General features: G+C 56.5%; 1 protein-coding gene across 2 annotated transcripts in view; it reads right to left on the bottom strand.

The window, feature by feature from the left end:
• Window positions 1–19,420, bottom strand: part of RBFOX3 (RNA binding fox-1 homolog 3) — a 393,881-nt gene extending 374,461 nt beyond the window's left edge. The window contains exons 1-2 of one of the 2 annotated variants that reach the window (XM_064495431.1): window positions 19,230–19,420; window positions 18,010–18,147 (exon numbers count right to left, since the gene is read on the bottom strand). The gene's annotated coding sequence lies outside the window, so the exon portion shown is untranslated. Of the gene's footprint in view, window positions 1–13,600; window positions 13,695–18,009; window positions 18,148–19,229 lie in introns of those variants that run through there. The other variant, XM_064495432.1, reaches the window with a different exon arrangement.
• Window positions 19,421–20,309: the final 889 nt, after the last annotated feature.

The following is a 20,309-nucleotide window of genomic DNA, read 5'->3' as shown; positions in this document are numbered from 1 at the left end:
AACCCCATTTGAATAGAGCGTTCTTCCCAGCTGTTTCTCAACAATCTCCCGCGGCAGGAGGCATGTCAGCAGCAGGGGACCTCTGAGAGGTACGGAGGGTGGGCACCGGGAAGGACGGCCTGGCGCGCCCCTCTGTGCCGGCCGCCAAGTCACGAGGGGTTTGCGTGCGTTCCAGCAGCTCTCCTGGAGGGAGAGCAAGGTGGCAGCCCTTGGCCCGCCGACAGCAGATTCTTGGATTCTGCAACACATAACTGTGAAGGCCAACCTGCCAGCAGAGAAATACGCAGCGCACTCACAAGCTAAATATAAATAATATTGATTCGTCTGCCATCTTGAATTATCCATTTCACTTCGGTTTTCCATTAGCATCAATAATCACAAGCTGCCTCCCCAGTGGACGGGCTGCACTGCACCGCGCAGGGCGCAGCCAGCCGGGGCCACGCACCCACGGAGCCTCAGGCTCTCTTCCCGAGGAGTCTGGCATCTTCTAGAAGAGTCCAGTACCTTCCCAGGAAGATTCCTTCCCTTTCACCTGCTCCTCACTCCAAGGCCAGCAAAGCAGGGGGCTCAAGGACACACCTGAGAGCCCCTCCTTCGGAGGCACTCTGCTCTCCCTGGCAGCTGAGCCCTGTGCTGGGGAGAGTGGCACACAGCCCAAGGTGCACTTCCAGGCTGAAGGGAAGGGAGCCAGTGTGGCTGGATGCAGAGCCCAGCTCAGCCCACAGGGCACCGCCTCCCTGCTGCCAACTCAGGGGCAGAACTGGGGCCCCGTTCCTCACCGGGCCAGAAGCTGCATGGCCCTCCCGTGGACCAGCGGGCTCCCCCAACATCCTGGCAGCACCACCCCTCAAGCCCCGGGGCACAGAGTGTGCCCACAACACCCCTGGGAGGAGGCCCAGGCCTTCCGCATACCCTCCCGCACCACCAGGTTATGGAAACCCACCGGGCCCCTCACCAGCCGGCCCAGGCGGGACGGAGCACTAATGAGACACAGGCCTGCTTCCACCCCACCCCAGCCAGCTGTCAGAACCCCCACAGACAGTGACTGAGAACACGCTGTGAGCAGGGACGCATCCTGTGTGTTCTGGGGGGAAACAGGGTCCCTGCCTTCAAAGCCTTTACAATCCGATACAGGAGACGATGTGCAAACACCTACCAGGATCCATCCTTTCTCACTCTTCCTTAGGAGTGCTAATGACCGTTCCCAGAAGGGGCTGTGAAAGATGGGGTGCGACTGTCAGGCCTGGAGGGAGCCGCGAGGACAGGCCTCTGAGGACGGTGTTTCCAGTCCTTTATGTGAAGATGCGAGAGTAAGTTCCAAATGCCCACCCACCTTAGATCCAGACACAGATGTAGCTCTGCCGATAGCTGTGGAACGACCTAGAACCTCCCCATCTGCCTTCACCGTCCATCTGCTTCTGCTGGCCAAGCGCTCCTAACATTCTCTAGTAGGAATGCCAGTCACCTCTGGCCTTGGCATCCCACCTGCAGGAGGACTTCATACAGAGACCCCAGGGCTCCTGGTCCCTCAAAAAAATGCCTTCCCTTAAGCCACGGGCTCACCGATTGGCCACACAGGCAGTACCAGAGTCTGAGACCACCTCCCACGTGTGGGAAAGTGAGGCTGGCATCAAGGGAAGACTCAACTCCTTCGAGGGCTGTGCCAGCCCAGCCAATGAATGAGGGCTGAGCAGGGGAGCGGGGCACAGGTGCGGCCTCCTGTGGAAGTGCAGAGGGCTTTCTGCTCTTGGCAGGGCTCAAGAGAAGGAAACCCGAGTCCCGGCCAAACAAGAGCCACCCTTGGCCACACGGTCCAGCACTAAGGCCTTCACCTGTCACTACTGTCCCCAACACCTGGAATTTACTGCCCGTTTCACTCTCTGCCTTCACTGTCACATGCTGAGTGCCCCGCATGGCCCAGGGTGGCTCCTGCCTTTCTGGGGAAAGAGAACAGCTTCATGTCGCAGTCAACCAGGAGCAGGCATCCCACAGGCCACTGGGGCCTCAGAGCCCTCAACACAGAAACAGCCAGACACCCCCGGGAGAAAAGCAGGCAGCCCCCAAGGCGGGCGGGGACAGAGCAGCTGGCCCACGGCCCAGTCTCTTTTCTTTTCAGCTGCTGTTTCAGCTACGAGGGCCGAGCCTGGACAGCGTGTACCCCGGGAGTCCCCTTGGAGCCCAGCAGATAGGGGAATGACGTCTCCACCCGTTCTGAGGGCCCCGCACTCTGAGGAGAGAGGAGTCTGGCCAGAAGGCATCTTGGCCTGGCTTCTTTCTCCCCCGAAGCCCCCTGCAGAAGTCCACATCCGAAAGGCAGCGGGTAGGTGCAGGGACACTGCAGGTTGTGGCCGCCCTTACACACATGGCCAGGTACAAGCAGGCACTCCTCACAGCAGCCGGGGACGAGCGTGCGCACGCGCACACACACATGCACACACCGCTCACTGTTCAGGACCTGCAATGATGTCTTCTCTGTTCTGCCGGCTATAATTATTTCAGCGTGGGAGACAAATTCTGTCTCCAGTGTCTCAGAAGCGCTACATTAGAATATCACATTCTACGGTCCTGCAAAATCTCCACGGTGGCCGTGCTCCTTCCCTCCATACCAGAGCACAAACAGGCTCCTCTGATGGGCGGACACGCCGCGGAGGCCCTGCACCGAGGGTTTCATGCCTACTCCAAGCCGCTCCGCTTAGAGCAAGAGAGCAGGGAACCACACATGCGGGTAACCATGGCAACTTCGGAGAAGTTTAAAAAAAAATAAGTTTGTGAGTCGCTGGTTGTTATTTGGTGCTTCGGTTCTTTCCTTTTTTTTTTTTTTTTCTTTTAAGATAACAAGGTCCCTGAATAACACTTTTATGAGGTTTTTGGGTACAGCGTCCAAAGCAGCAGCTGCCTACAGACTTCTAATTACCTTCCAAGGGGGAGGCGCGAGCACCACCATCACCAGTTTGGGTTCTGTCCTTGGGCAACTGTTCACTGTGGGTGACCTTGAGCCAGTGCACATCCCACACGTCTTGGCACCATCCCCCCCCAGGAGTCCTGAGATTGTCAATCCAGACCCCTGGGGACCCCAGCCAGACCCCACAACACCACTCACACATCTCCCAGTTTGGGGAGAGGCTCTGGTGATCTCCTGCAAGGCCGTAATCTCCACACGCAGAGTCACACACACTCACCCACATGTGGATGGAAGGCCAGCATGTGTCGAGTAAACTACATTCCCCCACAAAATGATGTCCCACCCAGTTCCCCTCAAAGGGCTGAGATAGCCTCAGTGGAGGCGAACGGGAGCCCCAGGCACCGACCGTCTCTGTGAAGGCAGCGGAAGCAGGCTCTCGATGCCGAGACTCCTCTCGTGTCGATGGGGCACACACGCCATGCACACCACCATCGGTTCAGTGGCCCCAGATGTGCCAGCAGTGAAGTCACTACAGCAGGCCGCAGATTCCTCCCAGCTCGTCGCCCCCACTGCCAAGCACCTCCAGGCAGAACAAAGGTGGGGCCCACCCCCTCCCACTGCCCACTGTGCCAACGTGCGTATTAGGGGCGGAGTCGGGAGCTGGGAGGAATGCTTGACAGCCACGTGCGGCTCAGTGTCACAGCTGTGGCGCCAAAGGGCTGGGCACAGGGCTGTGCAAAAAGGAATCTTTTTAAGGCAGAAAAATCCTAAATGGCCCTTTCAGCCTTTCGGCGCACATAATTGTAGTATCCGAGTTAATGAGAGGCCCGGCGTGCCGGCTGGCTGAACACTGCGCCCGCCGTGGCCCGCCGCGCACGTGGAGGGGCTCCGCCGCCGCTGTGGAAAGCAGACCCCAGTGGGGAGGCGGGCAGGGGGTGGGGAGGAGGTGGGGAAATGCAGGAAATAAAGAGTGTTTCCAGGAATGACAAGGCTCCCACGCGGGATCACATCATCAGTTAGCCGGTGGGAGGGCCTAGGAGCGCCTGGCATCTCATGCCCACAAAGCAGCAGCTTCCCTGAGGAAACTGCCAGAGCCTCCAAGGCACTGAAGTCAGACGCAGGACGAACGAAGAGGGACGCCGGCCGGCCGGCCTGGCCGGCGCTCAGATGCCCGCCCCTGGCGGCCTGGCACGGGCGGTGTGGGTTTAGAGACACAAGTGGAGCCTGCTAGTGTCTGGGAGGTGAGCACAGACAGCACACGTGTGTGCACATGTACCCCGGGCACACGCGTGCGTGCACGCACATCCATGTACACACACACTCTCCTGGCAGGTTGGGGTCCGCTATTCTGACCCACAGACATCCCAGTTTGTGGCCCTCACGCCTGCCAGGTGCCAAGGAGACAAAATGCAGATGTGCAACCCAGAACTTCCCTGGAGGACCCCACCACGCATCCCCCATCTGGGAGGAGACTCGGGGTCTCCAGGCCCCGCCTCAGATGGAGCTCAGACTACATCAGATCCTTCAACAGTCAATCCCAGGGCCTTCAAACCCATACCCAGGGGGCTCCCGCCCTAAAGGCCCCAGGAAGCAGTCTAGCACGGCTGTCTGAGTGGAGGTGACTGATTTATTCTGACCGTCCTGACTCTTAATGACACGCTCTCCTCCAGCCGTGCACGGCTTTAATTGTCCATCCTGCAGGGCAGGGAGGAACCGTAAATCTTTCCTCCCAGCTGCTCTGAGCTCAGTGCTGCTTGACCCGCCGTTGCCAGCCCCGCGCCTGCACGCCACCAGAGCAGTCAGCTGGCTTTGAAGGTGAAGGAGGGAAGTGGGGGTGGGGGAGGAACAAGGGAAAGAGGCTGGGGTCAGGGAGGGGGACAGAAGGATGGTGCATGGCCGCACGCTCTGTTGGCTCCTAACCCAGGGCACCACAGAGGATGCCTCACTGCAGCTGGGAGGAAAGGCAGCTGCAGGTACAGTGTGCACAGGGCGCCCTGGGCCCTGCCCCACCCCCGGCCAGCGTCCACACACCTTGCCTCACAGGGCCCAGCACTGAAGTAGCCAGACTCTGAGGAAGTGGGCCAGACCCCAGGAGAGGCTCGGCACTCCCTTGCCTTGCCAGAAAACAGCACAGCCCTGAAAGGAACCCTCTGGGGAGGAAATAATATTCTCCATCCAGCCCCCACCGTGCGTGCGACTAGTCCCCAGCCGGGGGCACGGGGACCTCTCTGCGAGAGACGGGGCGGGGCAGCCGCAGGCCAGGCACACAGAAGGTAGGCCTCGGGCTCCAAAGCAGGCCTCCTTCCCCCTCCAGCAGACTTAATATTTTCTATAATTTTAGTATATATTAATGCATTTCAAAGCGGTGAACATTATAGTTATGATTATTACCTAAAGACTTCCTTTATAGCCCTCATTTTCCAGCGCTCATTACTTTCTGAAAAATTATCCTTGGGGCTGAAATTTTCCAAGTCTGGGCTTGTGAGTTTTCTTCTTAGGATCTGAACAAAACATATTATCGTGTCCACGACGGAAAGCGGGGCAGGTGGATTAGTTCTCCCCAAGCCAGTCTCCGTGGTGACTTCCGACAAGGGAGGAGTAATGCCTGTGCGGGGAGGGGCAGGACTGCGCGCCACACTTTAACATGTCAGCACTGATATCAATGACCTGGTTTTAGTTTTGCCCATCTGTTCCGTCCAGACAGTTCTACTTCTGAGATGGGATTTCCATCTTCGTGGGGGAAGCGCCCATACACCACTCATTCTACAAGCTTAAGCACAAACGAGTCAGGACAGCAAAGTGCTAGTCACTGTGATGTTGTCAGCGCACAGACACAGCTGGACACCCATTTTCCGACACAAGGGCGACCTCGGGGAGAGACCCAGTTGCGGCCAGGGGATGCTGGAAGACTCAAAAGAATGCTGATTCTACGTGCATTCTTCTTAACTGTCCTAGGAGAGAGCTGCTGGTGAGGGAAAAAAAGTACATGCTGTTAAGGTGCCTTTCATCGAGCTGTAAAGTTGTCCCAGACACTAACCCCGGGGCTTCTGAGGTTAAGACAAGGGTCGTAAGATCCCCCATCAAATAAAGGTCATCGGCCAGCTTCTCTCTCCCTCCCTTCGGCCACCAGTTAAAGGCTCACAGCTGACAAGGCATCACACAGACTTCCGGTACGGTAATTCTCGATACAGCGCTGGCTGTCTGGGAGTGTTGATTATAACATTACACCACTGAAAACAATAATTCTCACCTTAAGTTCCTCCAGCACTTCTCTTTCCTGCAAACATTTCAAAATACTTGACTAATGTACCCGTGGACAGCACCCCTAAGAGGCAGGCAGTGGGCGCGATCAGTCCCATTATGAGCAGCGCGGGGCTGCAGCGGGAAGTCGGTGAAGCGCAGCCCCGCCCTCGGCCTGCGCGGATCCGGGGTAAGAAGCCCCTTGGCCCTGCTTCCACCTCGCCTGTCCCGGCAGCGGGGGCCCCAGCCGTGCCTAATGGCATCGCAGTGGTCTCTCCGATGAGGAAGAGTCAATATTCCAGAAAGATGCACGCACTTTATGTTTGTTTCTAATAGGTTTTGCAGAACTGTGTTTCGGTTTGTCACACACTGAGTCCTGAGAATCAAAAACATCTTCCTGCAGAAGGCAGGGGTGGAACAGAATCAATGTCGTCATGATGGCGATCTGCAGGTTCAGAGGAGTCCGGGGGAAAGGAGGGAGGCAGGGTCACGGCTCTCATTTCTTTCCTCCTTCTCAGGGAAAACCCAGCTACCACTGACCTAGGGCCCCATCCCTTAGAATCTAAAGCCGCTCCTACAAAAGCAAAGAGCCCAGCTACAACGCTCGCCCACATCGGGGTCCTTGGACATTCTGCTGGGAGGGAAGGTGTGGGGAGCAGGTGGTGGCCCATGGAGGGGGCTTGCCATGGGTAGTAAGAGGCCCCTCCACTCTCTGGACGCCTCGGTCAGGGTGACCTGTGGGTCCACAGCCCTACAGACAGGACCTCAGTCACATTCTTCAGCCTGGCACCAGGGTGTTCCTGAGAACGTAAGATGCCGGGTTCCCTCTGTGTGAGTAAGGATCTCCTCACCTATAGAGAAATGCTAAGACTTGTTTCCATCTTGGCACCTGTGACTCTGTCTAGAAACATTTTAAAACAGCGTCATCTCCTTGTGGCTGTAAGAAGCAGTGCAGAAACCACTTCCTTTACTCTGACAAGGTGCTCATTCCTCTAACAGGCGGATGGCACCAAGGAAGGTCCACGCTCACCACCAGCTGTTGTGTGCCTACTACGCGCCAGCTCCCCTCTTCTCAGCTGAGTAAACTAGGGTTCAAGAGCTGCCCCCAGCTCAAGGGGTTGGGGAGCCTGCATGCCCTCCCCTACAGCACACTGCAGCCAGCCCCACGTCCCGGAAGTCAGCACCTGGCCTCACACCTCGCGTCCCCCGCAAGCAGCCTCCCTCCGCCACGCAGGCGTGTGCCCAACCCGCTCTCTGCACCGACAGGCGGTGCTGAGCCCCTAGCAGGCTTGAAGTATCAAGTAAGGTAATTAACTCACAGCTTCGTTCAGAAGTTACGTTCCATTTAAATGTGCATCTAAATGTGTGTGTCCCAGGGGTGAAGGGTGGTTCTTACAAGAATCAGCTGGCAGGAGGAACAGCCAAGATGTGCAATCTCAGGGAAGCACCCGTTAATATGGAGACTAACTGAATGAAGATTCAGACTAGGCCCCCGGGGAGAAGAGAGGACAGGAGGGTGAGTCTGCCGAAGGGTGAAGTCCAACAGGAGCCGGTGTGCAGACCCAGTCTGAAGCATCAATCTGATTTTCTTTCTTATGTTTGGATCTCAAGGTGATGGAAAACATGGGAAACCACAGTATGTGCGGCGATCTCACTAAAGTATTAAAAATTCATCTTAACACTTCTTGCTGAAAACTGAAGGTTAAAAAGCCCTTCTTGCTATAGGCAAAAGAAAGAGGTGTGGGGGCAGGGGTGAAGTCACCAGGAGGAGATTTGAATTCAAGGGACCCAGAAGGTCTTATGTACAGACCTTAGACCATTGCCCTGCACCCAATCCTTAAAAGAAAAGTTCCAGAAAAATTAAGAGTTATTTTCTATTTAATCTTGCAGAGAAACCTTCCATTTAGATTCAGGAAGGATTCTGAACTATTAAAGTTTAGCGAGAAATTATTTCTAGCTGTACTTAAGTGTTTGTGCCTCTTTAACTCTTTCTCCAAATTATATCCACCTTTTTAATACAAGTAAATTTGATAGTCTTTGGCTTCAATGGGGCTTCCTATTTTTACAGAAAAAGTCTTCATTGCGGAGAACAATGTGCTTCTCTGTGTTCCCATTATCCTTATCCAAAAAAAAAAAAACTATCCTGAGATATGATGCCCAGCCTGGTGCCCAAAGACACAAATTTCAGGGGTTCAGGGGAAGGATCCAGACACTGGAGGGCCACCTCTCCTGCCATCACCATCCCTCAATCTCATACAAGGAGACACTGATGAACAGGGCTGCAGAGTTCCACCTATTCGCAGGTAGAGTTCTGAATGGTCCCTAGGTTTGTGCAGTGCACCGCCTGCACAACTGTATATGGCAGTCCTGTGAGAGAGGATCTTTTGGGGGAACTTGGGTTACTTTTTGCTTGTTTGATTTGGTGGCAGGAAGATACGGAGTAAGACAAGATGCCTTGGAGAAACAGAGACACATGGGATTCTCCTCTCTTTCATGTAAAAGATACATGCTATGATTTCATCTGGTCCTCCAAAAAAAAACCTTGATGAAACCGTGCAGGGTCCAGCTGGTAAGAAGAGTCTGTCCCCAGGCAGTTTGCTCACCTGCAAGTACCTGACCACCCGCCTCTCCTCCTGGTCTCCAGCCACAGCTCCAGAAGGGCTGGCTCATTTCCCTGAGCATCAGCAGATGCCTGGCACACAGAGCTGATGACCAGCAGTGTGCCTGGGAGGGAGCTGGTACGGCTAGATACAGGGCAGTTCTTCACCCAGGCCTCTGTTCTTCCAGAACTTCAGGAGGAAGCTCTCAGGACAGCCACTAACCAAAGCAATACGTGGTAAAATTCCACTCAAAATATGTATATTCTCCCTCCTTTTTTTTTTTTTTTTTTTTTCTGGCTGGGAATATGCTCTGACTTTAAACAATTAAACCTAAAAAAAAAAAAAACAAAACAAAACAAAAAAAAAAACCTTGCAAAAAGAACCATTTTTCTCCCGGTCCTCAGAGGAAACCATAGACTCTGAAGACCCCACCGTATCCAACACAAACTGATGCCAACAAGTTACAAACCACTCCCCGGGAGGACTCAGAGCCCAGCCCTGAGCTACACAGGAAGGGTAGAGACCAGATCCAAAGGAGAGGTGAGCACATCTGCAGGCCCCTGAATTTAAAATAAAACTGGTGGTCCTTTCCCAGGCCCCAAGGGCCCTGCTGGCCGGCCGGCCCCTGAACATTCAGCTCTGCTCCACCTGGACTCTGGCAACACTTTCCAAAATGCAAATTATATACTGTGAGATTTGCCCAGGGCTACCAGAGGAAACGCTTCCCAATGAAGTAACGGATTCTACGCTGTTACCGCATCACCTTCTAAGACATGTTTTGGTGTCAGTTCATGTGTTGGAGAAGCTGCAATAGCAAACTAATTCACTAAGTGCATTGCACTTAAAAATTTACATTTCATAAGCCAAACCAGTCCGTGCCATGAGGTATTTCCTGAAGTGAGGATACTCATTTTTCCGGCTGTGATCCCCCACAAAGAACAGACCTGTGTCCTCACTACCCATCCAACTAGTACATGAGAGCTGTCCTCAACTCTCATACGTAATTCAAGGAGAAAGACACATACCAAGTGCCCACACCATCAGAAAGTACAGGGGGGAAAAGACATGAAAGGAGAGGAGAGAGACAGAGACAGACGGACAGAGAGAGAGAGGGAGAAGGAACCAGAGCGTCATAAATGAAAAGGAGACAGTGATGGCTCAGAGAGAAACCTACTTCAGAGAGGCAGCAAAAAATAAGATGTTTAGGCTGTCTGAATGTTTCATGAACCTGTGAAAATAACATGCTGCTTTATAAAAGAACGTGGAGAGATACTGCAGCTAATCAAAAAGATGTAGGTGCTAATGGGATGTGTTTATGAAGCCGGTACCTTGTGCTGCAGGCGGGTATTTAGGGAAAGGCAGGTGCCCACGGAGGAGCACAGCATCTCTGATCAAGGGGGGAAAGTTCCAGGACGGTTTTTCCCCTTCACTTGTTTAAAAATAAAAAATTCCTCACCAAATGTCAGCAGCGTGCCAGGTTCCATTTGTCTTTATAACAGAGTATCAAGCAGGAGTGTGGAAATAAATAAACACAGAGAGACAACCGACCAAAAATTGCAGGCGCACGGACAGGCTGGAGGAGGTAAACCCCACGCTACAACAGCTGAAAAATAACATTTCAATTTTGTGTTTGGTACTGTCACTCCACGCTCACTGAGCTGTTCCCTCTGCGTGGCTCCTCCAGGCCCATTATACTGTCCCCACACACACCACCGCTCTGACACTGCTGGGTGGGACAGCAGCTTCCTTCACTTGCACATTCCATCACTCCTAATTCCACAAGCGTGCATCAAATAACACTGTGGGTACAGGGGGAGGTGGGGATAAATCAACGAGCATCTCTGCCCTTAGAAGCAAGGTGGCACCAACTTCTACACATCACAGAACCAAGGGGCCCCTAGCTGTGGTCGAATGGGGAGGGGGCTGCAAAGAAGGCTGTGGGGCAGAGGCAGCACCCAAGCTGGACCAGGCTGGCGAGGATCTGCAATGGGGGATAGTATTTTCTCTGGCCGCTACCATGCCTAGTTCATCTCTGGATACCAAAGAGCTCCATAATTTCTCTGCATTTCTCCGATGAGCCGTCAGTAATGCTCGAAGTTGAGTAAGTGGCAGGAACACAACAGAAGGCCCACTCTGGAATGGTACCCAGGAGTCCCCCCACCTGCCTCCTTCCTAAATCCGCCCCTCCGCTGGCCCTGGGCTCCTTGAGCTCTGCGTGGGCCTCAGGAACCCTCTCCTTCCCCCCCCAGCGGTGTGAGGATGCGCGCTGGCAGCGCCCCCAGCGGCCCCAGGACACCGTCAGGGGCGGGAGGACGGGAGGGCAGGCTTGAGCCCTGGCCCTGTCCTTGGTGCTGCCGCCGGCTGTGCGCCGCTGCTCCCTCCGTGGCAGGGGGCCTCCCATGGCGCAGCCTTCCCCCCAGCCCCGCCTCTGGTCCCCGCGGAAGTGCCACGAGTACACTCAACCCAGCTGCAGTTCCTGTCCCAGGGAACTGGATGAGGGGCATTTCCAACATAGCCTGCGGGGAGGCTCAAGAGTCGATGTAGGTCTCTCCAAGGTCCAGAGCCCTGGAGAGGGGATCAGAGCAATCATTTAAGTCCTCTTTAAATGGGGGAGGGGATTGCTGTTGGAAATGGGCAACTTGTGCCAGAAAACCCCAGCGGCTCCAGCAGCAAACAGCCCACACGCCCCTGGCAAACCCTTCCCTTCTCAGGCAGCTGCCCCACCAGGCCCAGTACTCCCCTCAACTCTGCCTCTGCTCCCTAACCCCTCAGAGTTTCCCACTTCACCTTCTGGAGATCGGCCCTACCCTCTCAGAAGTAGCTCCCTGCTGGGAAATGAGGGGTTAAGCGTTCCTTCCAAGAGTGTGCCCAAGAGCCCCGTGCCCACGCACGGAGGCCTCTAGTCTCGGGGAGGGACGCGGGTGGCAGCCTTGGTCCTCAGCGCACAAGGGAGCTCCGAAGGTGGAGGCAGGGAGGGAGGGGGCGCGCCCCTCCGGCCCCTCGACCGCCCCAAAGTCTCCACTCTGGGCGCTCAACGGCCTGAGGGAGGCCCCAACCTGCCCGCATCCTGCTTTCATCAGGCGGCGCTTTCACTGCAACTTTTCTTCCTCTCTCCCTCACGATCTTAGCTCACCTGGAGGGGCTGGTTTTAATTAGTGTAATATCCCGGTTAACAACGCAGTCTAATTAAGACATCCGCCCAAAGCCGCGTTGCACACTTAATGAGCAGGTTCTGCCGCAATGTTTATACTTTTATTATTATTATTATTTGCAGAAAATAAAATCAAAGCCGGCTTCGGGCTGAAAGACCTCATTATGGGCGACCCCACTCCATTAGCCTCGTACCTGCTCAGTGCTAAGTACCCGGGGCTCCCAGGTGCGCGCCCAGGGCGTCCCCGAGCCGATCGGGTGTTTCAGCAGAAAATTAGCTACCTGGCGCGGGAGAGGCAACTTCACCTTCCAGCTGAGGTGGAAGTCTGGGTCCCTCCATCCCTGTCCTTTGCCTCCACCGGGAGATGTCTCGCGCATCAGCATGAGCGGCGCCGCAGGGGTCCTTTTTTTTTTAAAGTGACCATTAAAAAATAAATCTATTAAAAGCTGGAAAGCTCTGTCGCGTAGGCATTTCTCCCCACCCCGCTGGACCCTTCGCCGCTGGCCGGGCTACAGTCCTGGATTCCCAGGAACATCCCCCCCGCCCCAAGTGAGACCCCAGATCCTGGGTCCGCTCCAGGACAGAATGGGGTCCCAATGTCCCTCGACGCCTGGTGCCGCACTCTCATCCCCGTGCCGACTGGGTGAAGGCCCCCGGTGGCCCGGGCACTGCGGGGATGTACGCCTGGGGAGGCTCCGCGCACTAGGAGGCTGCGACCGCCAGCCTCGCTCCACCCCCGAGATGCCGCGAGAGGTAGCCCTCCCGAGGGCGCAAGCCCCGGACGTCCCCGGGCGAGGCTCACCGCCTCCAGGGCAGAAAGTTTGGGCCGGGTGTGCCAGGCTGCCTTGGCGCCAGATTCCCTAGCCGGGCTACGCCGGCCCCTGGGAGCGGCCGAGGCTCGAGAAGCAGCCTGGGTTCCCTCCGGAACCTCCCTGACGCCGCTCCCGAGACCCTGCGGGGAGTGCCCCCAGCCCGCCCCCTGGAGGGCCCTGCACGCCACTCGCCTCCTGCCACTCTAGCGCACAGCGCGGCGCGGCGGGGACCGGGGGCCTCCCTAGGGAACGTGGGAGCCTTTCCTCCCCACAACTCCTTTGGGTCATCAACTCCTCCAGTGAACCCTTCTCCTAGAGGACCGGGGCAGGGCTCCCGGGCCCTGGGCGCCGGGAGAGAAGCTCACGGCAAGACAGGGGGCCGCTGACCCCCTCCCGCTCCCCCAACCGCGGGCTCCAGCCGCGTACCCCGACGCGCCCCGAGGGGCTGGGATCTCCTCGCGCTCGGCCTCCCCCCGCCAGGGAGTTCCCCGCGACGGGCATTGTGCCGCCGCCGCCGCCGCCGCCGCCACGCAGCGCGCGGGACTCCCCGGCGTCTCCATGGAGCCCGACCCCGGGGCCTTCCCATTCACAAATCGCCCCTCCAGCGGCCGGCTGGACCACGTGCACCGACCCCAGCCCAGGAGGGACCTGGAGAGTCCGGACCCTGCGCGGAGACCCCTGACCCCAAGGGCGCCACCCCACCCCGCGCGTCTTCGGGTCCGTCCCTGGCCGCGCTCTGCCACCCCGCGCCCCCGCCAGCCCCGCCTCTCTCTGCGGGGTCCCGTGCGCCCCTCCCTGGGCCGTGCCCACCCCCACCCCCGCGCCCAGCCAGCTCAACGCGAAGGTAATGACCGCCTCAGGGCGAAGCGCGGGCGGCGAGGGCCGGGCTACTCACGGGCTCAGCGCTCCCCGCGGCAGATGACAGGGGCCCGGCGGCCATGCCCAGGCTGCATCCCGGCCGCCGAACGGGCAGCGGCGTCCCGGGGCCGCGCGGGCACCGGCGAGCCGGCGGCAAGGCGCGCGCGGGGCCGGGCTCAGGCGGCGGCGGCCGCCGCGTCTCCTCCGACCACGCGAGCGGCTGGGGCCGGGGCCGGGGCCGGGGCCGCTGTCCAAGGAGGCTCTGCCGGCTCTGGAGCAGCCCCGCGGCTCCGCACTCGCTCTTCCTCGCCGCCTCCTCTCTCTCCCTCTCTCTCTTTCTCTCTCTCTCTCTCTGCCTCCCTCCCTCCCTCCTCTCTCTCTCTCTCCCTCTCTCCTCCCCCTTTCTCTCTCTCTCCCTCTCCCCGGCTCCTCTGGCTCGCTCGGCTGGAGCGAGGAGACAGCAGGAGCACGCGGCGGCGGCGGCGGCGGCGGCGGCAGCGGCCCGGGCGGAGCGCGCAGCGCGCGGCGAGGGAGGGGGTTCGGGCGGCCGCGCGGCCGGGGAGGGCGGTGGGGCTGGGAGGACCGCGGCCAGGCGAACGCAGGCCGGACGCACCCTTGCGGCCTGCAGCGCCGGCCCGGAGGGCAGCCGGCACGAGAGAGAAGGGCGAGGCGCCAAAGACCCCAGAGCCCAGAGCTGCCCAGGCCCCGAGAGCGCCGCCCTCCGTTCCGGGGCCCCGCCTCCCTTCCCTCCCTCCGGGCAATCCTGAAGCCGGGCCGTCCCTAACGACCCTTACTCTCCTGGCACCCTGGCCCAAGCCCAGAAAGGACAACACTGGGGATCTGCAGAAATGAGACTTGGTCAGCGGGGTAAATTTCCAGCAACCCCCTCTGCCTCCTTTCTGCCTTGCCTGGCCTCCTCGTCCAGTTTGCCCACATGTCCCCCAACCCTTTACTAGGGCTTGAAATTCAGAGCCTGGCCTTCCTGGGAATTGGAGAGTAAGTGTACCAGCCACACAGGGTCACTGCTTGGATGTTTGTCCACACTGACCAACCCACCCGATTCAAACATTTCCACCTTGGCTGGAGAAGAGGGTCTGCCCCTGCAGGAGATCAGCTTAGGATTTGCCTAAAATCAGAAGAGCAGGTCGTTCCTGTCCCTACTCCCAGCTCCCCAACCCAAGGGGAAGGGACTCCGGTATTGGGGGGGGGCAGTCTTTAGCCTCGGGAGGGGAGCAGAAGGAAAGCGGAGGCTAAGGGTCAGTGGAATGGCGCCAGTGTGGGCTGGCAGAATAAGACCCATGGAGAGCAGTGAGGTCAACATCAAAGGCAGGCAGGGGGGGCCTCGACTGTCCCAAACAGACCCGCAGGATTGAGCAGGGCCTTGCTCCTGTTTCTGTGGAAGACAGGCAGATGCAGTTCCTGGAGCACCACTGAGGAAGGTAAGAGGGGGGATGGAAATGCGCCGCACCCTCAAAGACATTCGCAGCCTAAAAGCAAATGACAAACCTGTCCCAGGTTGTTTTACCTCTGGATGCTGGTTCTGGAACACTTAGATTCCTCCTTGCACCTGACTGCCCTGCTTTCCCGTGTGAGGCAAAAAGCACGTCATGGAATCTGGGGTTTCTTAGGGGCCTGGAGGATTCAGAGCCAGGAAGGATGTAAACTCAGCTCCTGCGTGCCTGGGGCTCTGCACTGGTGGCTGCCTTCCCTGCAGAGCGAGGACAGACAGTGTCCAAGACAAGTGGCTACTGTCCACTTAAGACCTTAATGCTTTTAATTTCTAGCCCTCCAGCCAGTCTGGGTCATTGATCTGTCCTGGTCAGTGGGAGTCATTCTATACACTTTCCAGTTAGCTTCTGCATCCTACAGCTAAACCCCGGATAAATGCCTTGTCTACCAGTGAGGCAGCTGTGTGGTTGACTGAACTTTCCCCAGCTCCCGTGTTTGAAATGGCACGTCCCTGCTCAAAAGACCTAATTGGCTCTCTCTCTGTCCTCTGCTGTCAGATGGTCCAGGCCTCCAACTTGTGGGCAGGCCCACCCTGGGTGGGCCCACCCACTCCCCATCACCCGCCTGTCTCCCTGTGGGCACGTCTTTCACTTCACAAGCAAGGTGCAGATCCGCATGAGTCGCTCCTCTGGATCATTCCAGAAAAGGTCTCTGAAGACAGCACCAAACCTTGTTCCCATGCTCCACCAAACCCAGCCAGCACTCGGCACACAGTAGGTCTGCTCAGACACCTGTGCCAATGGACTGAGGCTGGCACCTGTGGCAGGATCAGCCATAGAACCTGCACATCAAGATCCCCATTGGGGACGGGCCCTGGCGAGGCTGGCTTCCTCACAAGCCCCAGGGAATTTGCCCTTCCAGCTCCAGCTGCTGTGGAATGGGGACCTGGCCAAAAAGGGGGTCAGGGCCAGTCTGTATGTCCTCATATTAGGACCAGCTGGGGGGCCCCATCTTGGGATATCACCGAAGGAAATTTTACAAATCTCTGATTTAGAACCTTTATTGAAAAAAAAAAAAGACGTGAGCCCATTGAGGAAGAGCTGGGAAAAGCCCTTCACAATAATGATTATGAAAGAAACAGGAGGGGATTTAGCTCGGGGCCTAAAATGACAACTAAATACACAGGGCTAATTTTACTCCCTCTGAAAACCCCATTAAAGCTATGAAAAGAGGTTTTTTTGAAGATATAAACCCCCAAGGAGACAGAGAACAGAGAAAAGACAACCGTCGACAACATGGGGGCAGCAGGAAGGCAAATGGACAAGTGGGGCCCGGCCTTGCAGAGCTGAGTCCCAGCCCCACTGGGGGAAAGCTGGGAAACAGAACCCTCAAAGGCTCAGAACACTGGGGCAGGTGCCCATGAAGCGGGGAAGGCAGCTAGGAGCGGCAGAGATCTGTTTAAAGAGCCTGCAGGTCCTGGGTGGCTGGCCACCCTGGAAGGCTGTTCCCTGAGGACGGTGAAGCGGAGCCTCTGAGGCCTGGGGGACTTCATGCATGGTGACAGAGGGGTGTCCTGCACTCTGAAGGCTGAGCGCCTCACTTAGCCCCCACAGCACCAACATCCTCCAGGCAAGAGACCAGAAAAGTCTTGTCCCCTTTCCTGTAGATTTTAGGAGAAACCTGAAGATATCATTGTGCGGTTTCCCACCAGAGAACTGAGCCAGTCTCCCTAGAGGGAAACCCTGGTGGGTAAGCCCACCCAATCCTCAGACCTTCCAGTCAGCTCTGCAGTCCCCTCCCCTACCTGTGAGTAGACAACCCAGCATTACCAGACATCTCAGGAAAGACTTTAAGAGAAACAGCCACCAAACCACCCAGGTGGGGCAATTTTGAGTAAACAGACATTAGACGGGGAGGAGAAACAGCCATGTTTTTAGTATCTCAAAGCCAGCAGAGAAGATGTTGCATCTATGAACCAAGCGCAGGGTGCTATTTTAAGGAGAACACTTAGAGAACAAAAAAAGGGCTGGAAAATTAAATGTGTGAGAAAAGAAACAAAAACCTCAACAGACAGGTTGGAAGATAGAAGGGAGGGAGTGTCCCAGAATACAAAGCAAAAAGACAAAGCAGAGAAAAATGAGAAAGGACGAAAGAGTCAGATGACCAGTTCATGAGGCCCGGCATTCACACAACAGGCACCCTTCCTTCCATTCCACCTGGCCTGAGAGAGAGAATTATTTAATTCAAGACATCTTCCCAGAAATGAGTTTCCAAATCCTCATCACATCAGCACACTGGATGGAAGCTGACCCACATGAAGGCATATTATCATTAAAAGCAAAACACTGAAGACAAAAAATAGTTTCCACGAGTTTCCAGGTTCCATAAAAATGAGCAGGAATAAGAACAAGCTTCAGAAGCCTTAACAGCAGAAGCTAACAGACAATGAAGCAGTGCCTTCAGAGTGCTAACGGAAACTATCTTCTGGCGCAGAATGCACTACTTAGCCAAATTAACAATCCAATGTGAGACCCAAATAAAGACATTCACTCATGCAAGATCTCAAAAAAAAAAATAAAGCACCTCCCATGAATCATTTCTTAGGAAGCTACTAGAGGATGTGTTCCAACAAAACAAAGGAGTAAAGCATGAAAAAAGATGACAAGGGACAGATGAAACAGTGGATCCAGTAAGAGAGGGAGAGAGGAAGGGAAGCCACAGGATGGGAGAGAAGGGAGCTCTCAGGAGGACAGCTGTCCAGATTAGAGCAGGGTGGTGACACGTCCAACTGTCCAGTGCACAGACCTGCTGACGGCTGTCACCACTAAAATACCTCCCGGTATTGCACTGCCCTCTTAATGCCAGGAGCACCTGGCCCAGGTGCTTATCTGTACTCGGCCTCCTTGGGCCAGGTCCTGATGGAGCTGCAGCCAGAGCAGCAGCCCAAAGGAGCCACGGACAGGGAGGACCCCGTGGCTAGCTCTCCACACTCGTTACCTTGTACATGAGTAGAAGATGATCCAACATTAAGATGTTTGAGGAAAACACGGTCTGAAGGGACTTCTCTGTCCTTGTCAGTCTTCCTGACCAGCTGGTGGAGAGCGTACTTTGCAGCCATCGCCGCTTCCGTTTGGTCTTTCAATCCAACAGAGTAAATTATAAAATTACTTAGGGCAGTGAGAACCTCCTTGCCAGGCTCTCTCTCTCTGTCTCTCTCTCTACACACACGTCAATATTTATGCTACATGTAAATATATAAACATTTCCATTTCTCCACCACCACTGCTGGTTATTTGGGCTTTCCACTTTGGCCGTGCTCCGGGCCTTTGGTAGGACGCCGCAGAGAAGTGCTACCTATCTTAACGACTGCCTCGTAGGGACAGCCCCACAGGGCCTGAGGGAACCTATTATTCAAATAACCCATTCACATTCTTGCACACAAAATGCAGGGCAGCTGTGCAAAAGCTTATATTCCACAGGACTCTGGGGGCTGCATCTCTCCGGACCCTCGAGGTCAGAGGCACCAGCCAGCAAAACTCAGTGAGTGACACTGTGGGTGCCCAGCCAGCCCGGGCCCTGGCCTCTGCTCACAGCTGGAGGGGGCGCCCAGCGCACACCCAGCCGCGGCAGCGGCCACTGGGCTGGCTTCCCCGTCTTCCTCCACACCTGAGAAACCTCCCAGACTTTGCCCACCCCCGGCCCTCCCGACCCGGTTCCTGGCAGACAAGGGCGCTGTCTTCTTCACAGGGAAGGGAAGCTCAGACGTGAGCAGCTTTCTTCCCTCACATCTTCTCTTCGCGTTCATCTCTTCTTCCCGCTCCCTTTCCTTTCAAATTCTGACCCCCCGCCCCCGCCACCGGCAGGTCCCACCCCCTTGGGCCTCCTCCTCTTCACCTTCCCTGCTCTGGGGGCCTAGCCCACCAGCCTAAACGCATGGTCGGTCCTCACCCATCCTTTAAAAACCAGCCCTAGCGCTGCTCTCCTGACGTCTCCTTCCTTGTATCACAAATGGTCCCCTCTTCCTGCCCAACACCCCACAGAAATGGCCCTGCTGGGGTCACCAGGTTCAGGAGTCACCAGACCAACCAGCCTGGGCTCCCTCCTAGGTGCACGCGATCATTCAGGCCAGGGGGCCCGCTCCCCACTCCCTCTCCAGGACTTTCTCCTCCATGACAGCATTCTCCTGCTCTGCCCTCCTGAGGCAGCTCCCTCCGCACCTCCGTCGGTTCCCCTGCTTCTCGGTAAATGCCAGCTTTCCTGAGACTCCATCGCCAGTCCTTTCACATGTCTTCCTCAGCGATCTCACCCCCTCCCCTGGTTTCACTGCCACCACGTCATCAAGGCATTTCAGAGCTGGAGGCAGCTCCGGAGAGATGAAAAAACTGAGGCCACTGTGTCCAGGTGCCCTGCGGGGCCTCCCGGCACCCAGGCAGCAGCTCTGGACCTTGAACTCAGCCTCTGGCTCTGCCAGCAGCGCCACCCCGGCCCCCACCACACTGCCTCTTACTTCACATGCAGGGGAGCAGGTAGGTGCATCTGCAGTGTCACACACACGCACACACACACATTTCCAGACTTGATATTTTATTTAAGAGCGTGCAGCTCTATATCAGTACCCAGTTACTTTCAGTTCTGACATTTATCTTCTCCAGAGGAGGGTAAGCCACTTGCACACCGTCCCATCTCTCCTCCCACGTGGCTGGGAAATGTCAGAGGGAGCTCCAGGCAGCTCAGGGTCCCATGCCCACATCGTGCACATTTTGCTCTTTGGGCTGCTTGGTAACCCAGCTGTTTGGGGGGAGCCAAGGTGGCCTGGTAAATGCATCAGAGGAGCCAGCAGAGGGTTCCCAGCCACTGTCCAACTTTTACACCCAGGCCCAACAGCGGGAGCCAAGAGCCTCCCAGAGCAGATGCCACGATCCGCTCGGGGGCGGGTGGGTCCTTCCCCATCTTCTCAGATCTTGTTTTGAGTGGGACCCACGCCATGCCTTTGAGCTCTGCCTGTGATTGCACAATAATACCCACCCAGAAAACAAATTAAAAATAGGAAGACTCCATCCGAGGCGTTTGTCTGCTGAGGCAGAGTGCTGTCAGATTGCTAGGCAACCCCAGGCGGTCCTGTGGGAAGGCCTGTGCGAAGCTTGTTCCACAGAAGGAGCACTCTTGTCCCTGTTGTGTGGATGTGCTCAGCCGAATCTGAGCAAGGTCATGAGCAGAGGGAAGACGCAGGCTGCCTGAGCTGAAGTCGTGCCCATCCACCTGGACAGACAGATTTTCCAGAGGACAGAGAAGATGCT

This window comes from Camelus dromedarius, chromosome 16 (assembly GCF_036321535.1).
Source record: "Camelus dromedarius isolate mCamDro1 chromosome 16, mCamDro1.pat, whole genome shotgun sequence".
NCBI lineage: Eukaryota > Metazoa > Chordata > Mammalia > Artiodactyla > Camelidae > Camelus > Camelus dromedarius.
Note: the sequence above shows the minus strand (reverse complement) of the source record. Positions and strands in the feature narration are given on the sequence as shown.